The 8407-nt window shown below is 44.6% G+C and overlaps 1 long non-coding RNA gene across 1 annotated transcript; it reads right to left on the minus strand.

The window, feature by feature from the left end:
* Window positions 1-2780: 2780 nt before the first annotated feature.
* Window positions 2781-8034, minus strand: LOC121649964. The gene is made up of 3 exons (XR_006012191.1): window positions 8024-8034; window positions 3809-3813; window positions 2781-3173 (listed from the first exon to the last, which is right to left on the minus strand). It is a non-coding gene; the product is annotated as an uncharacterized LOC121649964 (long non-coding RNA).
* Window positions 8035-8407: the final 373 nt, after the last annotated feature.

Consider the following 8407-nt stretch of genomic DNA (forward strand, 5'->3'; position numbering starts at 1 on the left):
GACTTGTATCATCACAGCAGCCATTATCACTTTTGGGAAATATGGAATCATTATAATAAGAATTAGGATCATTATATTTTTTGTAAATTATGAGCTGTCCGTGCATTGTAACACACGTCCTGCTATTTAGCAGAAAACAGTACTGCAGAACACTTTATGTCAACACCTTATCAATAAAGCACTCTGGTGCATGTGATGGTTGACTACACAGGTACTACAGAGCATGCATCACATACAGCAAAAACAGCACCACAGTCATCTCCAATGTTTAATGTGCTGCCGATATCCTCTAAAAAGTAGGCTTTTCTGTACTGACTGGGGCTAACCTGCCCTTCTGACATGATAACAGATATTAAGGTGCTTGTAGTGGTTGCTGCAGCACTTTTTCTCTAGGTAGCTCCTAGCACATATTTACCTACCCCAGCTTAGAAAAGGATTATATCAAGCGTTACCAAGTAGACTATGAGTCTGTGAAATTATCTTTAAATCACAGTTACAATCCATAATAGGAAGTTTAAATTTCACAGAGTTGCTTATTTTATTAAATGATGGAAATAATGAGAAAAAAAAAGCCTTCCAAAACCAAGTTGTCATTGAAAATAAAAGAAGAAACAACACCTTTTAGATTAAAGTGTTTTTAAAACCTTGTCTCAGGTTAACTGACAACCATTTTCTGCCGCTTATCCGGAGTCGGGTCGCGGGGGCAGCTGCCTAAGCAGGGAAACCCAGACTTCCCTCTCCCTGGCCACATTCACCAGCTCATCCGGAGGGATCCCAAGGTGTTCCAAGGCCACCCGAGAGATGTAGTCCGTCCAGCGCGTCCTAGGTCTTCCCCGGGGCTTCTTTCCGGTGCGACGTGTCCGGAGGCATCCTAACCAGATGCCCGAGCCACCTCATCTGGCTCCTCTCGATGTGGAGGAGCAGCAGCTCTACTCTGAGCCCCTCTCGGATCACCGAGCTTCTCAACCTATCTCTAAGGGAGAGCCCGGCCACCCTGCGGAGAAAACTAATTTTGGCTGCTTGTGCTCGTGATCTAGATCTAGTCCTAGGTTCCACAGAACCGGATCCCCTCAACACCTCGGCTACGCCTATAAAGGTTATGAACAGAATCGGTGACAAAGGCAGCCTTGGCAGAGTCCAATCCGCACTGTAAACGATTCCGATTTACTGCCGACAATGCGGAACAAGCTCTGACACCAGCTAGTCTGGCACTCCATACTCCCGGACTACCCCCCACAGGAGTCCCTGGGGGACATGGTTGAATGCCTTCTCCAAGTCCACAAAGCACATGTAGATTGGTTGGGCAAACTCCCATGCCCCCTCAAAGACCCTGAAGAGGGTGTAGAGCTGGTCCACTGTTCCACGACCGGGACGAAAACCACACTGCGCTTCCTCAATCCGAGGTTCGACTCAAGCACCCCTGAATAGACCTTACCGGGGAGGCTGAGGAGTGTGATCCCCCTGTAGTTGGAGCACACCCTCCGGTCCCCCTTTTTAAAGAGGGGGACCACCACCCCAGTCTGCCAGTCCAGGGGAACTGTCCCTGATGTCCACGCGATGCTGCAGAGGCTTGTAAGCCAAGACAACCTTACAGCATCCAGAGCCTTAAGGAACTCTGGGCGGACCTCATCCACCCCTGGGGCCTTGCCACCGAGGAGCTTTTTAACCACCTCAGCGACCTCAGCCTCAGAGACAGGAGAGCCAGCACCAGCTACCCCAGACTCTGCTCCCTCATCAGAAGACGAGTTGGTGGGATTGAGAAGGTCTTCAAAGTATTCCCTCCACCGCCTCACAATGTCCTGAGTCAAGGTCAGCAGCCCCCCATCCCCACTGTACACAGTGTTGACGGAGCACTGCTTTCCCCTCCTGAGCCACCGGATGGTGGACCAGAATCTCCTCGAGGCCGTCCGGAAGTCATTCTTCTTGGCCTCTCCAAACTCCTCCCATGCCCGAGTTTTTGCCTTAGCAACTGCTGAAGCCGTGCTCCGCTTAGCCCGCCAATACCCATCAGCTGCCTCTGGAATCCCACGGGCCAAAAAGGCCCGATAGGACTCCTTCTTCAGCTTGACGGCATCCCTTACTGCCGGTGTCCACCAATGAGTTCGGGGGTTACCGCCATGACAGGCACCAACGACCTTATGGTCACAGCTGTGGCTGGCCGCCTCGACAATAGAGGCATGGAACATAGCCCATTCGGGCTCAATGTCCCCCGCCTCACCTGGGACATGGCCAGACATTCCCAGCAGACCCTCACAACACGCCTCCCCCACCATCTGAGCCAACTCACCACCAGGTGGTGATCAGTTGACAGCTCCGCCCCTCTCTTCACCCGAGTGTCCAGAACATGCAGCCGCAAGTCTGGCGACACGACTACAAAGTCGATCATCGAACTGCGGCCTAGAGTGTCCTGGTGCCAAGTGCACATGTGGACACTGTTACGGCCCCCCCGCTAGGGATCGGGGAGAACGCAGCAAAAACAATTAAGTCCAGATATATAAGGAAACAAGTATTTTATTACCACACAACACAAAACAGAACCCACAGTCACAAACCACACCGGGAGCCTTAAAGATAACAGAAATGATCATATGAAAGAAAAAACCCGGAAATATCTACAATTACAAATAAACAAACGAAAAGTGTCCTTTTTCAGGTGTTATATTTAAACAGTAACCCAACAAAACAACCAGAAAGCCTGGGAGTATTACTCTATGAAAACAAACAAAGAAACACAGCTAACAAACTCAAGGCGTCTTTAACGAGAATCAAACAACTAAACAATTAATCCCAAAAGCAAAGGTTCATTCAAGAAACACAAATTTAACTGAGAGAGTCTTTTCACCTCACACAGACAAACTAGAAAGCTCAGTATCCAATGTCAGCATTTAGCGCTTTAACCATCCAATTCACACAGTTTCTTTCTCAGTCCAAAGCCACCCTTGGAGCACTGGTGTTAACCAACCACACAGCCGCGCCGACAGGTTGACACTGTCTGGCTTTTATGGGCAAGCAGTCCATCAGGGCCGGCCCTCCGGGGGAGCGTTGGCGTCCAATCCGGCCTTCGAGGGGAGGGAACCAGGAGAGAGTCGGCAGCCAATCCCGGGAGTGCTGCAGCACAGCAGCTCTGCACACTCTGCAAACTCTGTCCAGGAGGCCTGGGGCCGTAACAGACACTCTTATATCTGAACAAGGTGTTTGTTATGGACAGTCCATGACGAGCAGAGAAGTTCAACAACAAAACACCACTCCGATTTAGATTAGCGCGGCCGTTCCTCCCAATCACGCCCCTCCAGGTCTCGCTGTCATTGCCCACTTGAGCACTGAAGTCCCCCAGCAGAACGAGGGAGTCCCTGGAAGGAGTGCTCTCTAACACCCCCTCCAAGGACTCCAAAAAGGGTGGGTACTCTGAACTGCTATTTGATGCATAAGCACAAACAACAGTCAGGACCTGTCCCCCCACCCAAAGGCGGGAAGGAGGGAGGCTACCCTTTCGTCCAACGGGGTAAACTCCAACGTACAGACGCCAAGTCAGGGGGCAATGAGCATGCCCACACCTGCTCGGCGCCTCTCACCAGGAGCAACTCCAGAAAGGAAGAGGGTCCAGCTCCTCTCAAGGACAGTGGTTCCAGAACCCAACCCGTGCATCGAGGTGAGTCCAATTATATCTAGCCAGAACCACTCAACCTCGCACACCAGCTCAGGTTCCTTCCTCACCAGAAAGGTGACATTACATGCCCTTAGAGCTAGCTTTTGCAGCCGAGAATCAGACCGCCAGGGTCCCCGCCTCTGGCAGCCGCCCAGCTCACACTGCGACTGACCCCTATGGCTCCTCCTGCACGTGGTGAGCCCACAGGAGGAGAGGCCCATGTCACCCTTTTGGGCTGAGCCGACCGGGCCCCATGGGCAAAGGCCCGGCCACCAGGCACTCGCCTCTGTGCCCCACCTCCTGGCCTGGCTCCAGAGGGGGGCCCTGGTGACCCACGTCCGGGCAAGTGAAACCTTGGTCCTTGCTTTCTCATCATCATAGGGGTGATTTGGGGTGATTTGAGCTGCACTTCATCTGGACCCTCCCCTAGACACCTGTTTGCCATCGGTGACTCTACCAGGGGCATGAGCCCCTGACAACATAGCCGCTAGGATCGTCAGGATGCACAAACTCCTCCACAATGACAAGGTGGCGTCTCAGGGAGGAGCATATTATACACAATATACCTAATTATAAAAGACAAGTATTCATGACCAGCAAACCCTAACTTAGATAAATAAAGGTTAAAAAATGAGAGATGCAGCAATGATATAAAGGTTAGAGTCATGCTAGAATGTACGATAGCAAGATCGATCCTCAGATGTGCTTTGAAGTGAAAGGCCACCCTGCAGCCAATACATCAGACTGTGGTTGGACTGGGCAGCATCCAGATGTGAATGTTAGTGGCTGTATGTGTAGAGCATTGCTTTTCAAGTAAACACCGCCTCTGTTCATTAAAACAAAAATTAAAAGTAAAAAAAGGTCAAACAAGCAAGCTCTGTTAACTTCAATTCAAAATCAATGCGTGCAAAACACAAGAAGCTAAGTAGAAGCTAAATCGAATCACATGCCAAGATCATTTGGTTTATCTGGAGCAGCCAGGGATTGTTAACACAATGTCAGGAGGAAAGACATCAGAAATGACCTCAGTCTGGTGCTATTTTGGTTCTCTAACCTGGGCTAAGTACTAACAAACTGCTTTTGCATTTTGGCTTAGTTTTTGTAAAATAAATAAATCTCAGGTTACTATTTATCATAGTAAAACTTAATGAAACTAACTTGATTTTCTAGTAAATCCTTATATAGTAAATCTTAATTATATATATATATATATATATATATTTTTTTTTAACCTGGTTATATTTTATCATTTCCCTCTCATTCCTCGGCAGCTAACTTTTCCAACATATTTAAAACCATCTCATGAAGTTGTGGTAAGTGACATGTGCGAATTAGCCTTTTGTAAACATTTTATGTATTCATTTACATCCTATCATCCCTGGTATCAGCACTTTCAAACACTCCTCATCCTCACTGGTTCTTTGCACACTGCTTTTTCAGCTATTTTTTGCATTTTTAGTTTGTCTGAAAGACCTGGAGAAACAGAGTGTTATGCTTTTGTCACTCCTGTACTACTGACTGAGTGACTCTTTAGAAGGAGATGTGGTAAAAACAAATTGTAGAGGAGCTGAAAGCTCTATTTACTGAAGAAGTTGAACTGGGATCTACAAGCTTTTTACTGGGACTAGTTGTGCCTAATAGCCTTCACTGAATAAGTGGGAGTTATTATTCTGGGAAATCCAATATAAAATTACATATTACAAAGTAATAATGTAAATATTTACAAAATTTATGCTGTTGTTCAACTACAAATACACACGTTTTTCCTTTGTTCCTTTAACCACTGATAAGATGCTGTTGTCGTGCACGTGATAAGTACAGGGGGATGCTGTATATAGTTTTACAGCCCTATTATCCTGACTCTAATAATAGGACCAAACTATTTGTCTCACCTCCCCTGACATTAATGCTCAAATGAGCAATAATCAACTCAGGCAACAAACCAGATGCATGAATATTTCTTAAATATGTAGAAAATTAATTGTGGATTATTGCGCCTGTGTCTTTGTGTGTGTGGGTGTGTGTGGGTGGGTGGGTACACATATTAGTAACATATGTGTAAATAATAAAATAGCCTTCGTTTTTCTGTCGTTTGTTGATTTATCTACAGCTGCTGTTCACTTGTGTTGCTGAAGACTTGCAGACTGTCAGATACATTCCTGTCAAATCTACGTGGGTGGTTTGTGTTCCAGAGATAACCAACATCTCCCAACATCTATAGGCAGATGTTCCAGTGGATCAGTTCTGCTGCTATAGGACACAGTAACAGGTCGACCAGTCGGTCACTGTGGGTGGGCCCCATTTATCAAGTGAGTTTGAATTTATAAGAGGCTAAATTATAGAGCAGATTAGGTATAGAATATCAAATAAAGCATTATAAGTACTCTACTGTTAAAAAATAAAAAAACAGAACAAAAACTGGATCCAGCTGATATCAGCTGTGACCGACAGATATAACAAAAAATTCAATGTTTCATTCATGAATAGCAAAGTAAGTCTAGTAATGTCAACTAATAATCAGACTTTATAATTAAATGACAGACTGAGGCCGAGATCAGTTACTCAAAGAACCTAAACAGCGATATTATGAGAGATACGTTTAGCACCATGGATCACATTTGACACAGAACACGACAGATGCTCAGCACAGATGTTTTAATCAGGCTCTTACCACTCAACAAACTTCTACATCCAGTCAAACAGGAACTGTTGAGGAGCGCTTAATAATTAACAGCTACAGGTACTCTATGAGTTCATTTTAGAGAAAGGCTTTAACCAAACTGATGCTGTTTAGTACTGTGCAAATTATTTCAACTTTGTAAAACATCAAGGAAGTATCTGAGTTGTTTATTTTGTGGAATCAGGTGATGTTGAAAAATTGTTTGTGAGGGCATTTTGTAGTTTGTGTGATGCAGCTGATGAAGCTCCTTCTGGCTCGTGATGCCATTTTGCTGTTTATTGTCCTTGATTACATTCTGTAGTTTTGTGAAGCCATTGTATGGTTCAGAACTTTTCCTGTCTTCTCTGTACCATATTGTTGTTTCTTCTTTTTGTGTCCTTGGTGTCTTCATAGTAATTTCTGTGATATGATGACTTCATCATATGATGATCTTCTCCTCTGGATCATGCTATTTTGTATTGAATAACGCTAAGCTAATGGTGTGTCAAAATACTTTCAGGTAAAAAAAGAGTTTCGGACATCAGCTTGATGTATAATAAAAAAGAATGGCTTATTACAAGAAGTGACATCTGAAACAGATTTCTGCAGAAAAATCTGTGAGGTCTCAGGCCAATTTTTGAGAATCCTAAATCCACGTGTGAGGCACCCTTATATACCTTTCAGACAAAGGCATTCTTCAATACTGAATAGGCCAATCCTATGGAGCAACATATGAAGTCCAGTCTTTAAGGCATCTAAGACACTAAGCACTTTATATGGTAAAAACCCGAGTGTGCCTTACATCAGCCTGTCTATACATGGAGTCTAAAATTCATTACTCTTAGCAATTTGCAATCTGCTTAAGCTGCATCCCAGTGTAATCCTGATCTATGTAATTTTGATAAATTCAAATTATGAAATGCTGAGACTAAGACACTTCATCTGCAACAGACAAAGACCTAACATACCAAAATACTGTCAGTAAAAATGTAATTGCGACATACTATACTTATTAGGATGAGTCGGACTGAGTTTAATCCAGCTGCAGATGATGCTTCAGAAGAAGAGGATGAAGAGGGATACACACCTGTGGTTCCAGCAGCAGTTGGTATCTTGCTAGGTCTTACACAGCTGAAACCATCCAAGCTGCTGGAAGTGGTTGATTCTTGCATCATGACACCTGACATGTTCCTTTCTTCATGTTATTACTGAAAAATTTTCTTACGTCCGTTGTCAAAAGCTATCAGTCTACCGCTACTTAGTTAGCCAATGAGTTTGTGCCAAATGTTGCAATAACTTACAGAACGCATGTTGATTAAATATACAGACATTCAGAACTTTCAAATAACTCAATGTCTCAGTGTCAAAAGAGCACAAACAGGAACAGATTCTAATTATCATAATTTAGTATCACTATGAAATAGTGATATTCAAATGTATGCAAATTTAAAAAAAAAGGATAGCTTCTGGATGGGCGGGCATTGCCCACTGGGGTCCACCCACTCACTACAGGAGCTGTTGTTTCAGCACCGTGGAGAGTAGGATTGTTTTTCTGTTTGTGTGCAGTGAGCCGCCCTTTCCCTGTGGCTTTTTTTATTGTTAAAATAACTTTCCAAGTCTTGTTCAATTTCACTTTTTGTTGCAAGGGCTGTTGTTAAAGGCTTAACATCCATTAACATGTCAGAAAAGTTAACGGATAATAACATAAAACGACAAACCAGTGCTGAAGAAAAGGAACTTGATAAATAAAGGGCAGTGATCAGAGAAGGCTGCAAACTACAGACTACTGCTGCATTTGACTCTGCGGTATATTATAGTTATTTGTTGTTCCGGTAGCATGTATTATTCAGGTGATTTGTTATTCTTAAAGGTCCCATATTATACACTTTATTCCCAATCTGAGACCATTCATTAATATCTAAATGAAATATTTCCGCCATGGTATGGACAAATCGACCCTCAGTTTGAGTGCAGCGGCTTCTCTTCACCTCCCTCTTTTTAGCAGCTTCAGAAATGTGCCGTTTATGGTGGGCGGAACCCTGGTGGAGCAGCTCAGCTGTTGGCTCCGCCCATCGCAATGCCCGTCATGAGGTGATTGACAG

Source organism: Melanotaenia boesemani, chromosome 12, assembly GCF_017639745.1.
Source record: "Melanotaenia boesemani isolate fMelBoe1 chromosome 12, fMelBoe1.pri, whole genome shotgun sequence".
Classification (NCBI taxonomy): Eukaryota; Metazoa; Chordata; class Actinopteri; order Atheriniformes; family Melanotaeniidae; genus Melanotaenia; species Melanotaenia boesemani.